The sequence below is a fragment of the Ursus americanus genome, chromosome 2 (assembly GCF_024610735.1).
Source record: "Ursus americanus isolate L20-20 chromosome 2, mUrsAme1.1.p, whole genome shotgun sequence".
Taxonomy (NCBI): Eukaryota; Metazoa; Chordata; class Mammalia; order Carnivora; family Ursidae; genus Ursus; species Ursus americanus.
Window position 1 is genome coordinate 74,214,025 of NC_142128.1, and position 27,090 is coordinate 74,241,114.

General features: G+C 51.6%; 1 protein-coding gene across 1 annotated transcript in view; it reads right to left on the minus strand.

Annotated features, from left to right (window-relative positions):
- The window catches only part of PLXNA2 (plexin A2), a 205,650-nt gene that overhangs the window by 110,051 nt on the left and 68,509 nt on the right, over positions 1–27,090 (minus strand). The gene's annotated exons all lie outside the window — the stretch shown is intronic.

Below are 27,090 nucleotides of genomic sequence, written 5' to 3' on the forward strand. Positions count from 1 at the left end.
AGCAGGTCACTTTACCGGAGATGGTTCCCCCCACCCTACCCCCAGTTGCTACTCTGAACCAGACTAGGCTTCAGGGAAGGTAGAGGTGCTTCTCAGTGCCAACAGCCCAGCTTCTGCCAAGAGAGATCCTTTCCCAAGTGGTCTGAGTGGGCCGGCTCTGGGATTTCCGATGGTGGGTTCATTTGTGCGTGCCTATGTGCCCTTCGGAGCAATTCTGAATATCCCAATGTGGTTGTTGTTGCGTGTGTGGAGGGGGTGTGTGTGAGTGTGTGCTTGTGGGTAGGAGACAACATCTGCTCACGGTGCTTCTCCCGCAGGCAGGCAAGGAAGAATGGTTAAACAATCATATGAACTATCAAAAAGCTGGTCACCAAGAGATTCAAGATTTTAGAATCTCAGGAAGGTCTTTCTGCCCCCAAACATTTCCCCTGCATGCGTGCAAATTCACCCTGGGATTCTGGGGAGCTGGGAATCCTGGCTCAGACGCTCAGAGCCCAGCTCCGGATAGTCAGTCAGAACGAAAGGACTCGGACACCGTCAAGTTCACTGCTTCTCAGCCCTGGCTGCACGTCAGAATCTCTGGGGGGTTGTAAAAGATACGAATGCCAAGGCTGGATCCATTAACCAGAATCGCTGTGGGTGTGGCCTGGGCATCTTCTTGGGGATTCAAAGCTCCCCCGGTGAATCTGATGAGCGGCCAGAGTCTGGAAGCAGCGATGGAGTCCAGTGGTTTTCAAGGCTGCGCGCTTGGAGAATCACCTCGGGGAGGCTCGGGAAACACATTGCTGAGCCCGCCCCCAGAGTTTCGGATTCAGCAGAAATGAGGCTTGAGAATTCTCACTTCTAACAAATTCCCGGGTGACGTGCAGGCTGCTGGTCTGGGGGGGTTCGAGAGGGCTAGTCTAAGCTCTGTGTAGACTCAGCAGAAGACGGTTCCTAAGGTCGTGCAAAAAGCTGGTGTCCAGGAGTCCTCGGTTTGAACATGCTCCTGCCTTTAGGTTTCTTGTTGCCAATGGAGCAGCTAACGGTTGACCAGGAATCCCTAACGGTTGACCAGGAATCCCTACCCTGGCATGTTTTCTCTGTCCTCTGCCCATCTAAACTCCCTCTGGCTTGAGCCCTATTTCCTCCACGAAGCCTTCCCTAATCTCTCTACCATGCTAATTGCTCATTACCCTGATGCCCTTTTTTTTTTTTTTTTTTTTTTTACTACTAGACATTTTGTCTTAGGATTAAATCACTTGATCTGTTCATTGTATAGGTACTAACTACGATGTATTGACCACCCACTCCCATTGTTCTCTAATTGCCTCACATGTGCGTAAGTCTGTCAACACTATGAAGGCAAGGATGCATTTTCTATTTCTCTAATAATCCTCTGAGGACGAGAATGGGCTCGGGAACCTCGCTGGTGATGGATAAAACGGGAGGCTTGAGAAATACTTGTTGAAAGGGCATGAACTAAGAACCAGCTGATAAAGTCTCGTGAACTCTAGTGCTAAATCAAAGTGAGGTCAAAAGGCATTTTTCTGGAAGATTGTAGACTCAGGCTGCACCCTTCCAACCACATTCCCTTTTGTTTTTCTCTTTAACTTCCAACCATGCCCTTCCCTCTGCCCATTTCTCCCGCCACACGAGAAGCTCCGGAGGGCAAGGACCGTGACTTCTTCACCCCAAGGGCAAGCTTGGTGCCTGATGCCACAGTAAATTCCCCTTTGCCCTTTCTCTGCCTAGCTAGTGGCTTCCTGTGTTCAAAGCTGTTGCATGGAGGGGCTGCGGGGGGTCATTTAATTCATTCTCAGAGAGTTGAGGAAGACTCTGGGATCTTGATGTTATGATGTTATGAGGCTGAGGTTACTGTCTTCTACCCCAGTGCAAATATGATTATGGATTCAAGCAGAGGGAAGGGTCTCTACCTGGGAAAATACCCCACAATTAATAAGGTTCCCCTTAAATTTGAAGCAGCGTTCTCTCTTAGATGGAGAGAGCTGAAATTTCCTTGAGATCTTTCCAGAAATACAGTAGTTTTTAGTCAGAAAAGTTCTCGGGCTATTGTAGAGAGTAAAGAGATGTGATAGTCATGGCGTCTGGCTGGCGTGACCTCAGTTTTCTGTCTCCATTATATGGGGGAGTTCAGACTCTGTTTCTGTCTTTGAAGGGGAAATGGCCCAGTGCTTCTCATCACCCTCCCTATGACAGCTGCTCCTCTTCAGGGAGATTGAAGTCTCCTTGAGGTACCGGCTCAGCCCCAGGAGCTGTGGAACCGGTGTCCTCCCTCGGGCCCAACCCAGGATCTCCCTGCCTGGGGAGGCTAGGTAACCTTCGGCCAGCTGGGCGGCCTCCTCCCCAGGAGCCTGGGCACCTGCTTGCCTCCCTGGCAGGGCCTGGACACAAAGTCAGAAGGAGGAACGCCACAAGCCCGGCCTTCCCTCTGTGGTCCCTGGGACGTGATGGTATCCATGGCCAGCTTGGAGCTGGAATTGGATCAAAGACAACTTACCATCACACGCTGCTGCGTCCCACTTAGGACCAATCCCAGCCATTAACTTTTTTCTGAATCAGAGATCTATGCAGGGTTTTTTTTTTTTCCTTCCCATCTGCAGCCCCAATCTTTTAACAAAGCAGTGGAAGCCAGAATCAAACCTACATAACTCTCAAACGTCAAAGCTAAAACCAAACCAGAACAGAAACTGTTCTTGGTACTGAACCTGAACTAACCGATCCTATTTCGTTCAGTATAAATCCCTGGGGGGAACAGCACTAGTGCCCCAGAAGTCAGTGCCTCCGTACTTACTCCCTCATCCCCCATCTGCCTCCAGCCTCTGTAACCCTACCAGACACCTGCAGGAGGGCAGAGAAGATGGAGGATGGGGCCAGGAGGCCCGGGGGTCAAAGGGCATGGGGTGAGGGCAGGCGCTGGCAGGCAGGCAGCAGGAGAGGCCAAGTGGGCAGCAGGCAGCAGAGATCTTTCCCCTCCTTAACTCCCTGTGCTCCTCTGGGCAACGCACCAAAGTGGGCAGAGTCTCGGTCTGGAATGCAGGGTTCCGGGTTTCTGTTCAGCCTGTTTGTGCCTGGGCTTGAGTTCTGCCTAATGGTACAGTTAGCGTTCAGATCCCTCCCCTGAGCCTCAGTTTTCCCTTCTGGATAACACGCCAAGGCGATCTGCTCAGTGCCGGCCACAGGAGAACCACAGTAGCGAGTGCTAGAGCTGGAAGGGCTTTGGAGCTCAGCTCACCTAAGCTCTTCCACTCCAGGCTCGCAGCTGGCCCGTGCTGGAACCGGGGCTCAACCCGGCGGCAGCCTGTGTGGCTCAGAGGAGAGCGCGTGGAGGATGGAGACAGCGCCCCGTGACAAGTGCCGGGGACAAGGGTCCTGCCGCAGGGCAAGCACATGGTTTCCCAGACTGCTCTGCCTCGGAGAGAAAGTTCAGAGGTTCAAAGTTGTCTCTGTCCTTGCCAGACACAGGACAGTAGTGGTGCAGGAACAATGGTCAGGGAGTCCCAAGTAAAGGTGGGATTCTTAAATCTGACAAATCGAGTCTATTCGGGGCTGGCCCAGAATAACTAAACTGCTGTGACATAGTTTTCAGCTTTCAAGCTTGTGTCCCCAGGGCCGGGTTTCAATGACCACAAGGACAACAACTGACTGAAGTAGGTCGCGAACCAGTCCGAGAGAAGGGTGTCAGCAGCCCAAGCTGCACAGGGCAGGGGAGGAGTTGGGGAAGAGGAGGGACACACACGGGGGCAGGCGAGTCACCTGAACACGTCTTTCTGGTTGGGCTCCTCCTCTCCTGAGAGGGCCAGGCCTCAGTGGACACGCAGAAGCGACGGAGGCCATTTGCTTGGACAAAGCTCATGAGGTAGGCTAAGAGGGCCAGTCTGCTGCAGTGGAGGGGGACAATCTTTACTGTCACGCAAGGAGATTCAGGCTGGTTCTAGCAAGAACTCCTGTTGTGTAGAGCCCTGACTGCAGGATGACCCCAGGACCCTGCAACGTTCTCAGGAGGGTTTTGAACACAGGCTAACTTCTTTTGCTTCATGGCTCAACATGGCCCGACCTGAAGGCGGTAGCACAGACCTGGTGAATTTTCAAAGGGCCCCGTTTGCCTCCAGAACTTGGTAACAGCCACCCTGCTGTTGCTCTCACAATGTGCCACGCGCCGTCGAAAATACTTAGCAAAAATCAACTCTCTTACCCTTCCAAGAACCCCTGAAGTAAATGTTCTTATTATTCCCATTTTACAAAGAGGAAATTTGAGGCCTGGGAGAGTTAGGTGGTGTTCCCAAGATCACACGGCTAAAGGGCGGCGGAGCGGGGATTCCCACATCCAGCCCGATTTCTTAGGCGCTCTGTGACTCTCTTAGGAGGGGATAATAATGGGCCAACGGAGCTGTTCGCCGCCAGGAACAGAAGAGACAGAACAGACGGCAAAGACTGAGAACCCTAGTTCTCTTCTCACCCACACTTCCTCTTTCAGACCCCAAGGCCCAGGCGGGGCAATCACCCATTTCCTGGAGTCAACAATAAACTCAGAACCTCATTTTGAGGGACCTTGGTTGGGGGTGAAAAGTCAGTTTATCAGGGCCATCTGTGGGGCAGGAGGGTGTGAGGTGCAGTCCAGGGGAGAGCGACTGCCAGGCCCTCCGGGTGGGGGTGTCCTCTGCTAAGTGAGAAGGAAAGAGTAATCCCATTAGCCATTTCCTTTAAACCACAGCGAGGCCTGTGCAGAAATTAATGATAGCCTCTTTACTCCAACATCCAATTCAAATCAGCATATCCAATTCCAATTAACTAGCTTACCTGTAGGCCCCTCCAAACCCTTTTTCTTGTGTATCAAGGTCTTCTATAGTTGGCTCTAAATTATGGAGCCCCTGCTTGGGATTCGTCCCTCTATTTACTCTATTAGTAGTCCTAGTAGTGTAAGTAGTAAGAGTATTTATTTATTTATTTGTTTGTTTATTTATTTATTTATTTATTTGGCAAGAGCTGCTGAAAAGCAATTGGGAATCTTCTTCTTCTGGGGCCTCTCAGTAGGAAACAGATTGATTTGAGAGGCATCGCCATGCACAGGGAGGCACCGGTTCACGTCTGGAGGGCTGGGATCTAATCCCAACGTTCTCATTAAGTGGCTATGCGACTCGAGGCAAGTCACTTCCCTTGTTTGTGTAATAGTTTCTGTAGCTGCCAAATAAGGTGGGAACTCCTGTCCTTATGAGCACAAAAAGGATGCTGGGAGAATGAAATGAGTTCTTAGCTATGCATTTCAGGACTGTCCAATATCCATTTATTACACGTCTGCCGTGAGCCAGGCCCGTGCTCGGCGCTGGGGATGCTTCGGGACAGGATCCCCTTGGGAAGCCCGAGGAGCTGGGGAATGGACAAGCCGATCAGTCTTCACAAACACATGGGCTACCCCTTGTGAGAGGAGTTTGCACGGGGAGGGGGGGTGGTGGGGGCAGGCAGGCCAACACCCCAGGGAGGCTGGGGCTTGAGGGAGGCCCTGAGCGGGGGCTTCCTGGGGAAGGTGATGCCTGAATGGATGAGTAGGAGTGGAAATGTGAGTTCTTTGGCTAATTTCAAGTGTGGTGTTAGTATAAGCGTGTTATTGTTATGTCTGAGCCCAGATTTCTTGCCAACTTGGTCTCTCAGACCTGAGCGTTTGGAGAGGATGAGACTTTTGATGTGCATTTATTGAGGGCTTGACAACAATTTCTGCAGGTCTTGTCACTTTATGTCTGAAAAGTCACTTTGGAAGAGGCCTTTATTACTTGATTTTATCTCTGCCTCAGGACTCAGGGCTTGCGTACTATATGAATGTGGTGTGTGTGTGTGTGCGTCTGCACGTGCACACACACATACACACACGTAGACTTTTAAAGAGGGGAGAGGTGGGGCAGGCCTGGTGCTGCTGAGACAGAACCTGGGGGTCAGCTAATGAGCGAGCGTGTCTGCAGCTGTGCATTTAGTGCCGCGCGAGAGAATTCAGGCTGAAGTTTATTTTTGTAGAGCTTCATGACCCAAATTATTTATAGATTGAAGCCTTTGGTAAATTCAGTCTCTGAGATTCTTCCTCCCTCTACCCTGCATACACACACATGCACGCACACACACATGCACACAGAGGCTGTATACCTTCCAGGGTGCTTCTGTTTCCCCTTCCCCAGAGCTCTGCAAATGTTAACTAACCATCCAGAGTCACAGCCTGGTAGACCGAGGATGCCTGGAGGGAGCCCGGCCCTGAATGCTTGGACAACTGAGGAGGGACACAGGAGCCAGGAAAACTCAGCCTGTGGGTTGCAGTGAACCAGGAGAATAGAGGAAGAGGGGCCACAAGGCCAAGGATCCCTCCTGTCCCTCAAAAGGAAGGAGGTCACTAAGATATGCTAAACTTTGTGAATTTTGCACTCCCCTCCCCTGTGCATGCATGTACATGGACACACACACACATACACCCTCCCACACATATGCAGATGCTTCTAGAACTGGTCCCCAGTGAGTTGTTGGTTTGACATTGGAGATTGACATTTCCATGTACAATTATTTCTATTTCTGTGCATGTTAGGAATCTGCCCTAGATATTAACCGGGGGGTGGATGGTCTTGCAGAGGGGTTCGTGCTCTTGAGGCTCCTGGATTTCTTCCTTCATGGAAGGTGAAGCCATGGAAGGCTTTCTCCTGGAATGTGGGGAGGGGCTCCCGAGAGAAACCACTGGGTCTCTGGACTTCTGCATCTTGGAACAGTGAGAATTAAGAGCCTGGTTTATGATAGGTGATGTAGTGAATGTTTATTGAGCAATGACTAAAAGTGTTCAGAGATTAGGTTGAGGAGGTTGGCTGGAGTGAGAGTCTCTTTTCCTAAATCTTTGCTTCATTGCTCCTGATCAGCCAGGGGTGGATGGCCAAGTGACCACAGATCCACGCGGCCCACAGAACTTAGAGGAGCAGCCGCTGCTTTGGATCTTCCTGTGGTTCAAGACCAGCTGCCTTTCACAAGGCCACTGGCTTCCCTTTCCCCGGGGCCTCTCCCTTTCTGCCTCAGAAGAGAGTGACGTCAAGATCCCGGAGCCAAAGAATCCAATTCTTGGTTCCACCTCTGTCAGCGAGAGTTTTGAGCTGCCAGGCCCAGGATGGGGCAAGAGCTTATCCAGGTGAATATGCTGGGCATCTGGGAGCTCAGGGCTCTGGCCTTGGCCCAGCCCCACCTTTCAACCCTGCCGCAGCTCAGACTTCGGTCAGGAGGTTCCGGGAACCAAATGAAGTTGCCAGGGGCAGCGGAAGCACTTGCTTGTTCTGGGAAACAATAAGATAAACACTGGCGAGGGACAGCTGAAGCATTAAGCAGCCTCAGACGAAATCACATCACACAGCAGCAAAGCAGTAATTCACAGGGAGCACGCAGAGTTGGGGGGGCATGGAGGGCTGGGGGGGGAATTAATAAAGAATAATGAGCAACCCTGCCAAATCAAAATCTCTGCTTCCCCGAAGCTCTAGCAACGTGGGGCTCTCGGAATCCCCATTCGAGGTACCGCACATGGGCTCCTTGCCTGGGGATGCCCTTGCCTGTTTCAGGGTAGCATCTAACCTCTTAGGCTTTTTGGACTGGGAATGCATTAGAAGCATCCTTAGGGCCCACGGGGAAGGCGACGCAGCCTTCCACACCAAGCTCTAGAATAGGGTGTGGTGAGAATCAGGCAGCCTGGCGCTCAAGTTAACCGCCTTAGAAACGCCCTGCCCCACCCCAGTGGGGCGGAGGGGCGGGCCAGTAGGCAAAGCAAAGTAGCACTTCCGGGACACATGCGGCTTCTGAATCGCCCTTATCTCCCTTTATCAGTGTAGTTCAACATATTTACTGAGCATCGATCGGACATGTCAACCAATGTGCAAAAGGTTGCAGATACAAACATGAATGATCTCGAACACTATGAATTCGGCCTCCCCATTTCACAGAATAAGAGACATCAAGAGTCGAGAGCAAGTTAATGACAGAGCCAAGCTCAAAGCTGACTCTGCCTGATTCCAAAGCCTGTACTCTGTCTCTTTCATTAGGCTCCCTCTGGGGCCTCGCTTTTCCCTAAGTCAAACAAGAGGACAATGCCTGCATTGGGACTAAAAATTACATCTAAAACGTGCTCAGTGCCCCTGGAGATAAGTCCTGGGGAACAAAATAGATCATATAGCTGTCTCCTCCACTATGACAAAGAAGGCCACCTGCAGTCTGGAAAAAGAGCAAAGGGTGGGGTGTTTAAGAGGGTTATTACCCTCTTTAATTAACTCATTCTTTTCAATGGCCTAAAATTGCCCTGCATTTTATAATCTGGAACAGTAATCTCTTGCTTTCATTAACACCGAGGATGACATTTAAAGCTATAAGGATGGGAAGGGAGGTCTAGACTTGCGAGCACAGCTATCTGACACAGGGCTTGTGCCTGAACGCAGGAGGCTCCCTGAGATTTCAAAAGGAAAAGTCATTTGGAAAATGCACGTGGCTTGCGTACACCACAGTGCAGAAAACGCACGGTAACTGAGAGTTGCGGAGAGCACGGCCGCGCCGCCGTGTTTCTCTTCCCATTGCTAACGGGCGAGGCCTGAGTCTTTATTGCCTCTTATCTGTGCTACAGCAAGAACCTGAGAAATCTCCCTGCCTCCAGCATATTCCTGCTCTAATCTGTTCTACCAACACCGCCAGATTAATCTTCTTAAAACACTTATTTGATCCTGCCTTTTCTGTATGCAAAATCCTTAAATTTCAGGTGTTTGTAATTTTCTTTCTCTTGCTTATCTCACTAATTTTTTTATGATGAACATACACTACTTTTGGAATACGAAACAGAGTAAATCATTGCATGCACCCAGGCACATACACACGGAACACTTTTTAATTGCCCCCATTGAGAATTTAGAAAAGTTCACGTCCCTTCCTGGTCATGCAGAGGTCTAGCTAGCATGGCCTTCCCACCGTTCTCCAATTACGTCTTCAGGTTTTTGGTCTTCATGTCTTGGCTTGACAATTTATTCTCCTTCCGAGGTCCTAACCATCCTTCAAGGCATAACCCAAATGTCCCCTCCTCCAGGAGGCCCATCCTGATCTCTCCTTTGATCTCTCCTTTGAACTCCCATAGTCCCTAGCAAGTTTCTTGGCACCATTACCTGTGAACACATGCGATTATCTCCCCTAAGATTGTAAGTTCCTAGAAAACAGACACTGTTTGGTATAGATTCCTATGCCTTACTGTATTCGGTACTATTGTACACATAGTAGGGCTTCAATCATACCCGATGATTGAATGAATGAATCCCTGTTACTGAAACTGGGTAGGAACGGAACATTAGCCACAGCTCGCATTTATTTAACTCCTATTATTTTTAGACATTGTGCTAAGGGCTCTATCCACGCCCTCTCATTAAATCCTCACCACAACCGTATTAGTCCCATGTTACAGAGGAAGAAATAGAGGCACAGAGTGTGAAGCAACTTCAAGGTCACATAGCTGGTGGGCGGAAAAGCCAGAATCTCAACTCTGTGAGGCCTTCGCTTTTCTAGGCCTCTGTTTTCCCATCCCTGGGAAATAACGAATGGAGAAAGAGAGAATCTCACTTTGCACATCCTTCCCCTCCTTCCACCTTCTGGAACCTGGCACATAAAGACACTGTACACATTCGCTTCTGTTGAAAGGATCTTTTTGGCTCCCCACTGGACTGCTATGAGCTCCTGGGAGGGAAGCACTCTAACATCTCAAGGTGCTGCTTTGGGGAGAACTCCAGGGCCACTAAGCTGGAGCTCTCGGCTGGCTCAAAGGCAGATGGAAAGCAAGGGTTAAAGTGGCAGAGTTGGGCTCAGAGCTGGGGTCTGAGAAACAGCATCAGAGGAGGAGGGAAGGGAAGTGAGGCCAGAAGGCCTCTATCCCCTGAAATCCCAAGACACCAGCGCAGGGGTGCCCCTGTGCTCTGGTATGTCTGACTTGCCGGCAGAGCCCAAGGGCAGAACAGACAGCTGGGGGAGGGTCTGGCTCTTTTAAAAGATTCTGTTTGACTAGCTGTCGTCTTCACACCTTTCCCCATCTCCCCTCCCAGGAGAAGGACTTTAATAATGAGCTGCTTCATGACAACAGACCCCTAATTAATTCATTGCTATTCTTCTGGGGCCGGATCATTCTAATCAAGGTGGGGTGGGGAGGGGGCGGCTCAGCAAGGGCTGTCTGATGTCCCTGGTCTGCCACAGGCTCTAGCTCCGCTCCCTAGCATCGCTGCCCTGAGACCCTTCCCGGTCACCTTGTTCTAGCTGGACACCTGCTTCTCCTGGATGCCCAGCCCCTCCTTGCACTGACATCCCGCAGCTGCCGTGCCCATTGCCAGGATGCAGCCCCTGCCGGAGGCCGGCCCGCTACAGCAGCACAGCGGGGCCAGCATCTCACTGCGGACGGTGCAGGAGGGAGGCCGCGCCCAGCCTCGTGAGGGGCAAACTTTGCACTGCCTTTCCCTGAGCAGGAGCAGAACACCCAGTGGGCTCACCATCAGCAAAGAGCAGCCCTGTTCTTCTTGTCCAGCCTCCCCACATCCTCCCGACCCAAGAGGCTTCCACGTCCCAGGGTGCTATGTGCTCCTGGAGTTCGGACAGCCGACATCACCTCATCCAGGGAGTGGCCACATTTTTAGCAGCCCGTGGAATTCTTTGCAGGAGGATATGAGCAGATGACTGGGAGGGAACGCCTCTAGGGACACTTTGCAACAAAATAACCTTAAAAAAAAGAAAAACCCATAACGCCAGATCACACTTGGAGGTGACGGAAATTAAAGGGCACACAGGGCTCCTCTCCAGCAGCCTCTTAGGTTTCTCGGTTTCCCGTCTCGATCTTTCAAGCCCCACACTTCAATCTTCCCTGCTGATAGGTGTTGACTGTCCAGTCAGGGCTGACGTCTTCCCTCACTGGGGCGGAGGTCACGCGGGGGCACACAGCCCAGGGAGTTAATTCTCACTTTTCTCATCTGCAAAACTGGTAAAAACAATACTGCCTAGCTGAGCAGGCTGCAGTGGGGACAGATTAGACAAGGAATGGGAAAGCATCTGGGACACTGGAAAAGGCTGCCGGGAGGTGAGGGATTCTTGAAGGATTTTCTTTTGATCTACAGACTTGGGTGGGACCAGACTGAGGAGGAAAATTGGGCAGGGAGGAAATTCTTCAGGGGCCCATTGGTGTAATCGGTCACCCCCACCTTCCGTCCTTTCCATGGGTGTAGGCTGGGCGTGGGGGAGGGAAGAGTGGGTGGGAGGAGGAGGAAGGGAAGAAGGAGGAGGAGGAGGGAAAAGGAGAGGTGGATGGGGAAGGGGAGGAGGGGAAGGAGGGGGAAGAGGAAGAGAAGAGGTGGAGGAAGAGGAGAGGTGGAGGGAGGGAAGGGAAGGAGAGGGGAGAGGGAGAGGGGAAGAGGGAGGAAAAGGGGGAGGGGAGGAAGAGGAGGAGAGTGAGGGGGAGGGGGAGAAGAGTAAAGAGGGGGAGGAAGGAGCAGCAGGAGCAAGGAGCAGGAGCCCTTTGCATTATGGGAGTTTGTGGCCAGCTTTTGAAGGCAGCCTCCGAGTGAGAAGGAATGGTTTTGCTAGGGTCTCCACAAGACCTGTGCTGGGGACAGAGGGCCGAGGCCACTGGGGCCAAAAGGATGGCAGGTTTCTGATACAAACCCTTTTTACCTTGTGAAAGGGAGAAAAGTGAGGGGGAGGCTCCAGGCTTTTCCCCACAGAGAGAAGGCCGCTGGGGCAAACCTACCCACTTCTAATCTGCTCCTTAAAAAGAGCTGGAAGGAGCTACAGCTTAGCTTTTGTGTAGAGTACTAAAGCATCCCCCTCTTCTGCCCCTCCCACACCCCCACTCCTCTCTATTTTTTTCTCTTAAAAGAGCGCTCCACCTCTCCAGGGATTGGAATCATTAACTGAACAGCACTTTGCCTCTCATAGCTTTTGACAATTTGGCAGTGAGCTGGAATGTACAGAGAAACTGCAAAGCAGTTGCGGGAGAAAGGGTGGGCAAGAGGGGTGTGTCCGAAGACCCCGCCTGGTGTGTGCCTGGCCCCTGGCCCAGCACCTGGATGCCCCCACCTGCCTCCCTCTTTCTGTCCTGCCCTGTGGCTCTGGGGAGTGCTGGGTCTCCAGCTGTCGGGCAGGTGCAGTGGGGTGAGCAGGGAGCATAGCAGGGTTTCCCAGCCTCACGCCATTTTGCCCTCACCTAGGGGCTGCTGGGAGCTGGCTGACCTCCAAGCTGGACAAGGGATGCCTCAAGGAGAGGCCGGAGTCAATGCTCCTCATCCTACTGGACACCTGAACCTCCCCGTGACCAGCAGAGGAGGGCCACCTGAGGGCTGAGTTTGACAAGGAAGCAGGAGCCTAAACAGGGACCTTGCAAGATTGCCAACCCAAGTCCTGGGCATTTCCCAAGAAGGAAAAATAAAAGATAAGAGGAAGGAGGGTCACGGTTGTGGGAGAAGCGGAGTCAAGAGAGAGAGAATTCTGGGTCCTCCTGGGAGAGAACCTAGGTTGGGACATCTGCAGTCCCAACCACGAAGATGCTGATGGTTTTGAGGGGGTTTCTCAGCAAGGCCAGTGGGTCCCCAGGCACCGTGGCGAGGATCAGAGAACTCCTTGTCTTCTCGTCTTGCCCATGGCTCCTCTCCCCACACCGGGAATGTCGCCTTATTTAGTAATCCTAGAGCGGACCACTTCCGGAGCACAGACTCGGGGTTGAACAGGGCACCAGGCACCTTACATAAAATATCTACCTTAGTCTCCAAAACCCATTTCACTGATGAAGAGACTGGGGCTCAGAGAGGTTAGGTAGCTTGCCTTGGATCGCAGTAGGTGGTAGAGAGAGATTTGAGCCTGGGTCAGTTTGACTATTAAGCCACATGCTTCTTGAAAACGCATTCACCTTTGTCTCGTGTATGATATTAACATCTTACTATCATTTCACTGCTCTTATTCTACTGCCTGAGCCCCTGCAGAAGGGCCAACAAACATTATAAATTCCCAGATGCACACACTGAATCTCTATAGTTCCTTTTATTCAACTTTCAGCGGAGTGCCAAGCACAGTGGGGTGCTTAAAAATTTTCATCCTCTCCTTGAATCAAGTTACAGCACCAGAAAGCCACAAACCTGGACTACAAAAGCTTCACCAGCAAGCTTCGCTTCCCTTAATGGCCTTATCTACTTGTTTTTATTGTTGTTGCTCCATGAGAGTAATTCCTTGGATGTCGATTGCTACACGGATATGGCAGCCATGGCACGTTAGCAGGAGTTAATACCAGAAATTGTCATATAAAAGAGGCTCTGATTCTGATGTCAACTTTTTGTTCCGGTTTACGTACATGGTCTCACACAATAGATCGTTTTTAGAATGTCATGTCTGGGCATCATCTCTCCTGAAAAATAGGTGTACTTCTTTCTATCTGGGCATAAGGATTTCTAGTACATCCCATTTCCCTTTTTGATTTGGCTCCCAGGATACTCGGGCCGAATCCAGAGCTGGCTCCTGGTGCTTATAGTCACTTGATCATTAGCATACTTATTTCTACTCCCCTCACATGACTGGGATTTTTCTAGTTCTGTGCTGGTTATCATTACATACGTTTGCCAAATTTTTTATTATATTATCTAACTCCTTATTTGGAAAGTGGGACGGGAATACGTACAAATAATGACGCTCACGCACTCACATGCTCTGTTTGCACCACATGAATTTGCACTCTGTTGTATGTTGCTGTGATAAATTCTCAGGTCTCTGCACTGTGTGCTCATATCCTTTGGCTGTGGGTAGGAGTTGTCCAGGAGGTTTCCAGGCAAGGGCCTGGACTACTCCTAGAATGGTTTAAATATAGGTGCCGTTATGTTGGAAGAGAGGGAAGAAGTAAGGAGATACTACTAAAAACTAAGATCCAGATTTCAATTTGCATTCTGCTGGGCTCCTGAAATCCACAGATCAGCTATGGGTCCTGCCCATAGTAATGTTCTCTAACTATTTGTAAAATGGAAGATGAGTAAATGCATTAGTGAATGAATGTTTTTCTGAGCCAAGAGATTCTTCTCGTAGGAGAGAAGGCACGAACCGTTTGGCCGAAAGCCCCATCTTCAGGCCTCAGAAGAAACTCAAGACCACTAGGAGCCAGTGGAGATCAAGCTCCCTGCTCCATCCTCATCCCCTTGTCACCTGCACTGTGTGTGGCAAAACCGGGTCAGTGTGCTGGACATAGGAGAAGGGGGGAGGGGAAGAGGGGCAAGGAGGAAGGTAGGAAGGCCTGTTTCTCCTGCCTTTCTGTGCTTCCCCTTTGAACGAGAAAGTGGCCCACAGCAATGGTGGGGAGAGAAATTGTGGTCTCTAAACATATCTGTCTGTCTGTCTGTCTTCCCTGGCAATCTCCTTTCACCTCTCATCTTCCATCTCCTTCTCCTGCTCTTTCTTGTGTTTCTCCTGACAATTCCTGTTTCGGCTCCTCTGTTACCTCCCTGTCTTTCTCTGTGCTGTCTCTCTGCCTCTCACCCTCTCTTTGGTATATGTGCACACACACATCCCTCTCCCCACCCCCCCAGAAAGAAACTCCTTGCAAACCTCCTTCTGCCCTCATCTCACAGACTCCAGAGATAGGAGCAGAGGATACCAGCCCAGAGCACAGGACACTCCCACCTCCCTAACTGACCTGTGTCCAAGCTTAGATTCCAACTCTAATCCCAGTGGCCTTGCCAACATCGGTTGGGCTAATTTTTTCCTGTAATTAGAAGGGAACCCCCCCAATTCCATCTCTAATCCCAGATAATTAGCTCTCTGATTGCCAGTGCAGGGCAGGAAACCTCGTGTTTGGAGAGGGATTTTGGACAGACAGATTAGACAAACACCGTGCAGGAAGCTGCACTGGGAAATAGGCTGTTCACAGGATTTGTTGTTGAGAGAGATTTGTGGTGGGGATGGGGCCTGTTTCCCACTTGGTGATCTGAGCTGCCTCTGACCCTGTCAGGTTCTCCAACAAATGGGTACCTTTCCTCGGCCTGAGGCTCCTCCCTAGAGCAGGCCCTGTCACTAGCCCATCACACCACGGGGCTTCCCAGCGAGGGGATTCCTTCTGCTCGTGGAGGGCAGTGTGTGTCTCTGCATGGGGGAGGGAGGGACAGCCCCACAGGTGTCCCCCCCCACATGCTCGGTGGGTGGCAGTCAAAGGTTAATAAAATATGGTAGATGATAAGACCGCCATGACTCCTACTGACCCAGGGAGTAGGAGAGATGCCAGGAAAATGGAGAAATAAATCCCTCTCTTCCAGGCTTGGGGGAAGACTCCTCAGAGTGGCAGGGGATGGGGACCCTGAGGACTGGATCGTCCTGGCTGAGGCTCGCCCTTGTTGGCAGAACCAGCATTGCATTACCATCGGCTCTGCTCCGGTAAGGACAATGTGCTGTGGTAAGGACATTTTGTGTTTTGTGTCTGTCATCTAAATTTTCCTTCTGTGATCCCCATGATCATACTGCAGGGGCGGGTAACCTATTATAGAAGAGAGAAACTGAGTCCCTAGGAGAGCAAACGACCCCCTCAAGACCACAAAGCAAACCATCGTATGGCATGGCTGAGAGTAAGGCTCCTGGCTCCAGGCAGCTGGTCGTCCCTGTTCTTTGCACAATCCCACGTTTTCCAGCTGCAAGATCTTTCCATTGTGAGTTTGGACAGTTAGGATGTTGGAGTGATGGAAGATTTGGGACACCAATATCCAGACAGATTTAGGGCTCTGACAGCCAAGGGGAGGGGGTCAACTCCTCCATGAAGATTCTGAAAGCCCAGCGCTACTGTAACACCCACTCAAACTTTTTCCTGATGCAGAACGGGGCTGGCATTCTCCGGCCGCCTGAATAACCGTGGTGTGGCCAGAGCTGTGAGGCTCCCTCCTTTTTCTTCTGCACTACTCTGAGCCATAAGATTAGCTTCTGAAAGGAAGGGGCAGGAACTGAAGCTGGGGCCGGTGCATGGGGGACCTGTGCTTTCAGAGCCGGAAGGGAGCAACAGGGTCCTGTGGGCTGGCACCTGGGGGATTTGCCCGGCCTGCTGGTGGAGGCGCCTGGCCCTGCTTTCCCCACGGTGGCCCCTCCAATGAGCTCAGGGCATGGGGGAGGGAGGCAGGCCATGGATGGATTCCAGATGGGCTATCAGGTTTGCCCAGCGTCGACTCTGAGGCTCCTCTGGTCTCAGCAGCCCGCTCAGCACTGATTCGGCTGCATGGCAGAAGCCTGCTATGGAATGCCAGTGAAACCCAACCCGCCTCTCCCACCGGCTGCGCCCTCGCTCCCTCTGCCTCAGAGATAATGCCTTTCTTCCCAGTCCCTTCTCTCCTTCCTTAGTACACTCTCCTGACCCCGGAAGTAGAAAGAGTTAGAGCTGGGGATTTGGCAGATGACCGGGACCCCTGTTTGGGATCTTTGACCGATTTTCCCCTGAGAAGAAGTAGCTATATAAGGTCCTGGGTTCAAGTTCTGGATCTCTGAGAACAAGCTGGCTGCATGGGGAGCCTGGGAGGTAGAAGGCGGAAGTTCCCGTGTCCCTCTGATTGTCAGATGTGCCTCACTGGCTCTGAGCCAGACATGGGAGGGGAGAAAGGAAAACTAAGAACAAGGCGGCTGGATATCTGATATCATCCCAGCGCTGGGCCATGGCATGGCTTCTAGAAGAGCAAGAGTATCTCATTGAACCCAACAGGCTGGAGGAAAGGGAAGCTCTCCCTATCCCCATCCCACAGATGAATACATGGAGACTCACGGTGCTTTAGAGCAAAGATTTGTCCTTGGTCTCCTGAATGTGGCCACAGTCATTTTTGAAACATTTTGAAGAGTGTGCCAAGGACAGGGCTTCTGCTTTGGGGATACAGAAACAAATATAACATAGATCATGCCATAGAACTCAGTGCTGTTTTCCTCATGTCATGTAATTAATAGATGAATTACTCTCATAGAGGGCCCTCAAGGTCTCATAATATAAGACTTTCACACATCCTCACCCATTCTCTGTGGTTTAAACAAGAAGATCAAGTTCATTTCTGCCTGGCAGAGAGAGGAAGTATTGTGAATCGAATTAGGGGATTACATCAGGCTTTCCTGTCTAGTGAAATGTGCCTCAGTTTCCCTTTTGGTGTCAAGGTTCTGCTACATGGTGATTTGATTTTGGAGTTTCTAGAACCTTCCATCTCAGCCTCCTCCACGCAGGGCTGGCACTCCTCTGCCAGGTCTGCCTTGGGTCGTTTGTTAATGACTGGCAGGCTGGTGGTGATGCTGCCCTGTCAGGGTTGATTAGTTGGGGCTGAAATTTGCATTTTGCTTCAGAAAACCAGTTTGGGATCTGGCTGGCAGAAAGCAGCAGGGCTCCAGCTTCAATAGAGAATGCCCCTGAGGCCAGGCATTTGAATTAACCACAGAAGCCTTTTCTCCCCTTTCCCTCCACTTCCTCAAGCCCCTTCCTCACCTCTCCCCTCACACCAGAAGGCTGGTTAACTGCAGCAAAGGGCTCTCTGAACATGCTTGCAGAAGAAAGGCCTTTTTTAGCTTCTTCAAAGAAGATGCGAAGCTCCCTCCAGCCTCTCTGGAGAATCGGGGAGGGAACAGGCTGTCTCAAAATGCCATTAAAACATCTCTCACATTAAAAACAGTTGGAATGTGCAGCTTCACGAGAGAGTGGTTCCGGGAGACACCAATGGTGGTCTTGCACTACCTGGGAGTGGGAACAGGTGTCAAAGGAGCTGCCCCCTTCCCCAGGGTCCCTGGCTCTGTCCTGGGACCTGCGAGTATCCTTGGGCAAGACGGCCGCTCTGAGTTCCAGTCTCACCCTTTTTATTAAAAAAACAATAAATAAAAACTGTTTTCTTTCTCCTCCCTCCCTAATTTCAGAGAGAAGTGGCCCTGTTATCCTCAGAGATAACAGTCTCGGTTCTCATCACACGCCATCTTCCCAGCCTCCCTCGCCTGCCCTTCCTCTCCCCAGTCCTGGTGCTATTTTAAGTTGAGGCTTCCAGCCAAAATCTGTACTTTATTAATTACGCGTCAACTACTCTGTGTAATGTTTTAATGCGTTTTCCAGATTGTATCAAATCTACAGTGAAGGGAGGAATCTGAATGCCGCCTGGGTGCCTGGCAGGGTGGGTTCTGGCAGGGGGTGGGGGCCAGGAGCCGGCCAGCCTCTGTCTGCTTGACTTGGGCTCCCCTCCCCTTCCCCCGCCCTGCCCTGGAGTCTCTGTTAAGACCAAGCCCCGATCCAGCTCACAGCTCTCTATTTAAAGAACATGCAGCACCCCAAGAGGAAGGTAGGAAAACCTGCCTCATTAGGAAGAGCCAAAGGGCTTAGGACAACTGAGATCAATTGCAGGGTGGATGGAAGGCTGGGGGGGTGGGGGGGCAATTTGAAAGTGTGGCTCAGTGACCTGCCAAGGCAAGGCTGGAGATGATACTGACCATCTGTTGTTCTCTCAAGAGAAGATAGAAATAGCATTTGTATCGAAGCAAGAAAGATGTAAGACCCAGACATTGCATTCCTGACCGCCAGGCTTCTAGCACTGCTGTTGACCAGCCGTGTGATTTGAGCAACTCCTCCAGCTCCTCTGGGCCTCAGTTTACCGATCTGTAAAACTAGTATTGACTGAAGATGACCTCTGGGGTTCTAGATTGGGTCTTTCGTGTTTCTTTCTGGGAGAAGTTCTGAGAGACTCTTGGGAGAAGCAGAATCTCTTTGGGGGAATACGAAGATGAATTCTGTATGCTTCTTGACCTCCAGGAATTCACAATCAGGAGAAGACAGATTACAGTAACATAGGACATAAAGATAATAGTGAGTGGGCACCATTCTCTCTGCTTTACCCATAAGAACAACTAAATGCCCACGACAGCTCTATGAGACAGGTCCTACGCTTAGCCCTGTAAGAAAAGTAAAGCCCAGAGAGGTGCAGGTACTTGTCTGAAGTCACACTGCTAGCAAATGGACAGACCTCATTTTGAACCCAGGTAGTCCCAATCTAAAGACTGTGACACTCACCACTGTGTGCACCGCCTCAGGGAAAGGAATATAAGTGGTTCACATTTAAGCTGGCTCTGCTACATGCTGTAACCAATGATAATGATTCAGCTGACTGGACAAATCCAAGAAGGCTTCACTGAGAAGGTGGCATCTGAGTCGGCCCCCGAAAGGAAGGATGGGGCCTCAGGAATAGCTCGAGCCAAGGCACAGGCACGGACCGAAGCAGCAGCACTTAGGGAAGAGAAAGGGGACTGGCAAAGCTGGAACCAAGGGGTGTGAGTGTAGCAGAGGTGGCATAGGGAAGGGGTGCAGGAAGGGGTGAAGCATCGCTGGTGGCGGGATGCCCGGACCTTGTTCAGGTGCCTGAGCTATATCCTAAAAGCTGGGGGGAGCCTTGCAGGGCGGTGAAAGAACGTGAGCACTTCATCCGGGGACAGGGAGCAGAAGCCAGCGCAAGGTCCGGAAGAACGGCTGATAAAAGCTCAGCTACGGCTGGTGGGAAGGAGGGCAGGTGGGGCCCCTCGAGAAGACGGACAACTAACCAAACGTGGGCCATGAGGGAGAGGGAGGAGAAAAGTCCAGGGGAGCTCGCCTGGAATAACTGGCGAGGGACGTAGGCAGGGGGGCCCTGAACTGTGCACAGCAGCAGTGAAAGGGGACTGCTGAAGCATTTATGATTCCGCTTGCATATCCTTCCCCACGGAAGCCTTTTCTGGCCCCCTCCCCCACCCCAATAGCTCTGGTTCCCCAGTTACAGGGTCTCCGCTGCTGCTGGGACCTTGTACATCACTTTCAACTGGTCACCACCGTAACAAGTAGTTCCTTGCACTGTGACTTGCTGGTGTCCTTCTCCCCATGAGCCCATGCTGTGGGCAGCCTGCACCCCAGTGCCGGACCCAGCACAGGGCTTGTCGATGCTCAGGAAGCCCCCGCTCCGTGAATCGAGGCTGGATGCCCTTCTCCCACCCTTGGACATCAGCACCGTGGCTTCTCAACACCATCTCCCCGGGGTCTGTGCCTCCCCGTGGAGCGCAGGGCAGGGAGGTATTCATGTGTTCACCTGTCCACTCTCGCCACACTGATGGGTTCTGACACTTCTGTGCAGTGGTGCCGGGTGGCAATAATGAACAGTTTAGCATGGAAATTGGCCTTAGCAGGAGGGGGCTGCTGTGTGCGTGTGCGATAGCATTTGGCTAGGGGACACCTTCAGACCCACGGTGCTCTGGTTGAAGAGATCTTTAGGGCTTCCCTTCTCTGGCCAGGCCCCCTGCGTGTTCGCCTCTGCCTCTTCTGTATTCCCCCAAACTCCTGCTTCATCCCTACTTCAGTTCCAGATCCCCCTGCTCCCCGGCTCAGAAAGTAAGAGAGTACCGGGATGTCTTTCTCTCCCCACAACAAGTTCCCCACCTGTTACCTGTTGGTGGTGTCTTCCTTTGGGGGCCACTTCCAGACATCCCCCCCACCCCCAAATCCTTATGGGATTTTGAGAAACAAGGGAAGAGGAGAGCTTCTGATCCTCACTCTCCGAAGTGAGAAGATCTGGCTATTCACCCAGCAAGGGTAGGGAGCGTCTTTGCGAGCTCCTGAGAAGGGGGGCAGCGAACTCCTTCCTGGGTCCAGCTGGAGCCTCCTTCGCCCCAGCCCCAGCGCCAGGCTGCCTCACCTTCCGAGGGTCCGGGTGGGAGGGAGCGCCCCCGGACGTATTTAGCAGGCGCGGCCTGACGCTAGCGGCACTAATGGATTCTGTTATCTCGCCAGGACCCTTGTCTGCAGATGGGCAAAGCGGAAGGAGGTGGCAGGTTAAAAATACTCTGTTAGCAAAGAGGCTCAGGTGGGGGCCCTGCCATGAGAATTACAGTGATGAGAAGCTTCTGGGACAGGAAATCAGCGATGGAACCAAAGGTGCCGAACCCTCAGCTTCTCTTTTGCCTCCAACTTGAATTTGCCACCATTTTGAATATGAGCGTGGAGATGGGGAGGATTCATTTTGCCTGTTTTATGAGGCCTCGCCAGCCAGGGCTCGGGTGGGACAACATGCAGTCACCTGGCCCTCTCTGCCTGGGGTGGTGGAAGCCCAGGCTCTGACTCATTTTATAGCATACATTCTCTTACCCAAGATGAGGAACTGAGTTCTGGATGGATAGGAATAATAATACCCTACATTTATAGAATGTTTTTATTGCTTCTGAAGTGTTTCCATATACAGTACCTCACTGCCACCTTATAACGTGCCCGTGAGGTGAGAATTATTACCCTAATTTGCTATATGGGGGAACGAGGCTCTGAGTGTTTATGGGACTTGCCCGAGGTCACGTATTTAGGAAGTGGCAGAGTGTGCATTTGAATGAGGGTTTCCTGATCTCCTGTCCAGGGCTCATGCATCCTTTATTCTCTCAACTGTTTTTGCTCCCCTTCATTTTCCTACGAGCGTGAAACCCATGGGGCTGTCTGTCCCCAACAGCCCAGCACAAATCCTTTCAATTTCATTTGTCTTTAACGCCTGTAGGCCCAGCTGCCTCTCCTGGGTCCAGGCTGGTCTAGCACTGGGCTGGCCTGGGGGCCATTTGTCTTCACTCCCTCAGGACCCAGATGGAAGCTTGCAGCTGTGGTATCCCTTCCTGGGCTCAAGGCTATGGCATCCCAGGATCAATAGCAGCCCCAAGCTTCCGGGGTGACCTCAGCTTCTGTGTAGGTCAGCGGATCTGGGTCTCATTGTTTGACCAAAGAGAACAAATGTTCTACAACTTTCATCAGCAAACTGGTTCAGCGCTCACTCTGCTCTTCTTTCCTGTTCAGAAAGCTCCCCCTATGGTTTAACTTCCTGCTATAGCTGAGGTCTATTTAAACTGTGGGTTACTTCCCACATGAGACAGGACCTGTCTCCAATGGCCCAAGGAAAGAAGACTCTGGAAAAGGACCCCAATCCCACCACCCCAGCTAAGAGCAGATTACATTTCTCATAGTCTGGCAAGAAATCATGGTAGGGCAACGGTATGGCAAGAAATCAACCAAAAATAGCAAGATTTTGGAAAAGAGAAAAAAAGAAATCTCAACTGATTGGGAACTTCCACAGAGACACCAAGGTCACCTGGTTCCACTCCCAGTCCCCCCTTCTCACAGTGAGGTCTAAGCCGTGGGTGGCTGCCCTAAGAGCTAAGGTCAAACAGCGTGGCCGGAACCCTCAACAGGCTCTGCCCACTGATGTGGAACCAGGGATTCCAAAAGACAAAAAGACACGATCACCGACCACAGAGACTTCCCGAAGAGCTGAGAAGGACAGAATGCATCACTTTAAATACTGTCGAACACCCGCCTATGCCCAGCGTAGTGCTAGGCCTGGGGGGTTGGCTGTGATGGGGCCTTGGCCCCAGACAGCTTGCACCCCGAAGAAGCAATGCAGAAAACTTCGAGCCTTAATGACAAATGCATGTAGACAGATTTGGAAATTGTTCTGGAGAGTTCAAAAGAATGAGAGATAAGGTCCATAGGGCAGGGGGGTGAGGAAAGGAAAATCAACAAAATGTGCGAAGTAGTACAGTAATGAGATTTGCAAAGAACACAAAACGAGGGCGTCATGCATTGACATGATAATTAACCAAAGGCAAGAAGCAGGCCTGGAGCTGCAGGAGGGTGGGGGACACACATGTGGGCAGGAGCCATAGGAAGGGTCTCCCTCCTGGCAGTTCTCAGCTGAGGGATTCCTCACCTCTGGCTTCAGTCCCTCCCGCCTCACCTGGCGCGCTCATCACCTCCGCTCCTTCCTCCCAGGCCCCAAGCCACTCTCCTTCCCAGGCGACAGGATTCAGTGCAGCTCAGCACCTGCTTCTGCACCTGGGGCTACAAGCGGGAGAGGGAGCTCCTGAAATAGAGCTCAGGGCTCGGGGCGACGCGGAGATGTCAGCAAGTTGACTTCCACAGTCTCTCAGGTTGCCGGAGACGGGCGCCGACAGACAAAGGAAATCCACCCCTAACTTGAGTCAGTGTGCCAAGTTATGACCCCCTTCGCCCGCTCCGTCTTGGGCCAGAGCTCCTCACGGGGCTGCCCTGAATGCTGAGAATTCCGTAGAGCGTCTGCAAGGAAAGGGCTCCGAGAAAGCCAGGCACTAGAGGGGACAGGAGACACCAGGAAAATAGCTGGTGTTCTGTCTCCCATAGCCCTCGTAGCAACGGGAGCGGCTAATGCATTAATTAACTAAGTAGTTTTGAATGGACTCCATAGCACCTCATTGTCTGCAGCCGCCTTTCCCTAGAGGAGCCGTAATATACTCGGCGCACGCTATGTAATTAAATAGCAACACATGTGTCCCCTGCCCGGTGTGGGGATGCGTATTTGCTCGCGTTAATGAGAACCGGAGTGGCCTTACTGACGACAGGCCCAGAGAGGTAGGCGGGGTGAGGCATGTGCCACCCGAAGATGAGGTCCTTAAGTCCAGTCCCCCTCTCTTCCTGCTTCCCCACCACCTGCTCCCCACATCCCACCCCTAGGAGGGCATCTCAGGAGCCCCCCCGCGTGGAAGCTTCTTCTCCAGACCACAGGCCAAAGCACCATCTGCTCCCCGCCTTGTAATGGAGCTGGCCGCGGCAGCCCGCACAGGGTGCATAATGACTATGTTTCTGCTTAATACAAATTGTGGTTATTTAGCAGTTCAAATACCAATTCCCTATTGAGCTCCTCATCGTTGAACCCCCCTCCCAAACGTACTCAAGGAGGCACAACCACCAGCACCCGCATGTTGCCCCTACCTCTGCTCCCCTTCCCCCCAATACAACCAGAGAATTACTCTCTGGCTTTGGGGCTCCCACATTATTAATACTGAGATGGGTGACAAAGTGCACTTGCTATATGATGAGCTTGGTGGAACCGAAAGGGCAGGGCTTTAGAGTCAAAAGGCCTGGGTTCAAATCCCGGGGTTGCTACTTCCTGGCTGTGAAACACTGGGCAGGTGACCTAAACTTTTGGGCCCTTGGTTTTCTTATATGGAAAGTGGGCACAGTGACACCTATATCGGGATGGGGAGTGGGGGCATCTGTTCAGAGGAGGGGGATGTATCATAGGGATGGAACAATGCCTTCTGCTCAGATTTCAGTTTACAGCATACTTACTGGAATTTTATTTATTTTTTATTTTTTAAAGATTTTATTTATTCATTCGACAGAGAGAGAGAGAGACAGCCAGCGAGAGAGGGAACACAAGCAGAGGGAGTGGGAGAGGAAGAAGCAGGCTCCCAGCAGAAGAGCCTGACGTGGGGCTCGATCCCAGAATGCCAGGATCACACCCTGAGCTGAAGGCAGACGCTTAACGACTGAGCCACCCAGGCGCCCCACTTACTGGAATTTTAAACAGGTCACTAGAATGCAGCAGGTTCTTACCGGTTTTGTTCACTGATGTGCCCCTCACCCCTAGAAGAGTGGCCAACATATACTAGATGCTCGGGAAATACTTGAAGGACATAATTTCTTTTATTTAATTTTCATACCAATCCCATGCAATGGAATATACTGCCACATTTTGCAGAAGAATAAACAGGCTCGGAGAGGTTGAGTGCCTTGCCCCAAGCCCAACAGCTAGCCTGGGATTAACCACTCAGGTGTCAGAGTTAAGGGCTCTTTCCAGTGCCTTCGGCGGGCTCTACATACTTGGGGAGTTTCTCATTTTATGAAAAAGAGAACATAAAGACAGAAAGAAGATAAAGTGGGTGTGGCTTTTAAGAACAACGGACAGTGCTCCTGAGAGGCTAATGGGCCCCAAACCAGTTCTTAACTGGCCAGCTGTGGCCAGGTTATATAGTGCCATTAAGTCCCCGTTTTAACCAGGACATGAGGCCACGGAAAGAGGACTTTCTAGCAGGCATGAGACGTGGCACCTCAGTGAGGCAGAAGGCTGGACTCCTCCAGGACCCAGGACTCCAGACTACACCCCCATATTCATTTCAAAAGACACTGTGACCCCTGGACAGTTTTCTATTAGGAGGAGCTGATCATGCGCCGGTCTTGCACTCTTCGGAGTGAATTCCCAAGAGAGAGTGTTCTGACTGTGCTTACCCAGGCCCGCCGGGTATTGGACATGGGACAGCCCGGCTGGGGTAAAGGCGGGCCCCTCCCTGTACTGCATGCCCCCATATGCTGCAGAGAGCCGGAGGACAGAAGAAGCTGACCTTTGGGAGTCACAGCAGACGGAGTGACAGGCCCCACGCTCCAGACCCAGACATGACACATACTAAAAAACTGATAAACAAGAGCAGATTAATGGGGTGGCGACAAGACACAGGGAAAGTTCAGATGGGTTACACGTGATCAGCAAAGGCAGCCCGGATGCTGCTGGAACCTTGGCTCATCAGGGATATTTCTCGGGCTCCTACAGTGGATTAGATGCTGCAGAGGCCCGGTCCCAGGGCAGGCCGGTGCTCCATCCACAGGTCTATCTTGGGTGCATCTGGCCCTATCTGGAAATAAGCCAGGGCCCCTCTCCGAGAGTGGTGCCTCTCTCCTATACACTCCAGGGTGACCCTGCCTTGTGGGGGCTGGGAGCACCATGCAGTCAGAGCGACTCAGACCTGGACTTGGGAGGGGACTTTGGGGTTCACAGGGATGGAATCTGGAGAAGCCCGGGGGAGTGGAAGACAGATTTGGGGCATTTGGGGGAATGGGGGTGGAGGAAGAAGAGAAAGAGCATGCTCAACAAGTGAGAAAGGGGACCTCAGGCGGCAGAGGAGACCCAACCCACAATGCCAAGGACGGCCAGGACAACTCTAGTCCTGGTGTTGGCACAAATCAAGTGTGGCTTTGAGCAAGTCACTTCTCTTTTATGGTCTTGACTTCATTTACCCCCCACCCCCCAAAATGGTTGGCGATCCACCAACCAACAAGCCCAAAATAAAGGGCTTAGGTTGGATAAACTCTGAAGACCTTTATTATTTAAAACAATTTCAAATTCCAGACGTATCAGTCCCTCCCTCAATGTCCAGACTTTTCTGGTCCCTGCCAAGCTCAGAAACAGGATCTCCAAGGACTTTTCCAGCTAGGAGTGGGGTGCCCCATGCGTGCAACCCTCATTGGATATTCCCCACCTCTCCTCACTCCCCAGCCCCCCTTCATTTCCCCATATGCAGATGGCTTTGTTTTCCAAACCTGATGGATGCTGACAGGTATATTGTCTCAGCGTCACCAGACTGCCAGAGGCTGCTTAAGTCAAATGATTTTCTTTCCCCTAATAACTTGGAGGATTTTTTTTTCCTCTTAAAAGGCAAAAAAAAAAAAAAAAAAAAAAGGTCTTTTTTTTTTAATGCCTCTTTTTTACCTTAAAGAGACAGAGTGTCATTTATCTTCCTCTTTAGCCCAAAGTCAAATGAAAGGAACATTAAACAAAGCCTAGCCTGCCTTGGAGCAGTCATTTGTGACTGGAGGCTGGGGAGAATGGGATGGGCCTTGGGGACCATCTCCAGAGACTGGTGATTGACAGGCTGAGGGGAAGGGGGGGGCGGCTGCGATCTGAACTATAGCCAGGAGGAGAGACACAGCCACCCACAGAGGCAGGGGAACTGGGGGCCCTGTGGGGTGGGATGCCTGCCAGATGGGGGCTAAGAGGCTGGCAAGCAGGCCAGAGTGATCTGTGGGGGTGCTCCTAAAGGGGCTAGTTCAGCCCAGCACAGGAAGACGGGATGAGTCTGGTGGGCAAAATCAAATAGCTTTCCTGATGGGATTCCGTGACCCCAAAATTATTCTGGCCTTCGGAACGGATTTAAATGCCTTCTACCCTCTAATCTGTATTGTTTTTAATGAGCAATTTACCATGACTGGGCGATCCACCAACCAACAAGTGCTTTAAGCTCCTCCTAGTGATAAATACCCTGGCGGTAAGGAAGATAAATAAAATGCAGTCCTTGTTCTCCAGAATCCCAGCATGTAATAAAGAGAGCAAGGCGGGGAAAGAAAAATAACAGGGAGCAACGCCAGTGAGTAAATGCCTGATGATGGTGGTGGTGCCAGGAATTCGGGGATCAGGTGGGGCTGAGGAGGGAAGACTTCCTGGAGGGGGTGTCACTCTCAGTGGTCCTGTAATGGGTGGTACCGTCTCATCA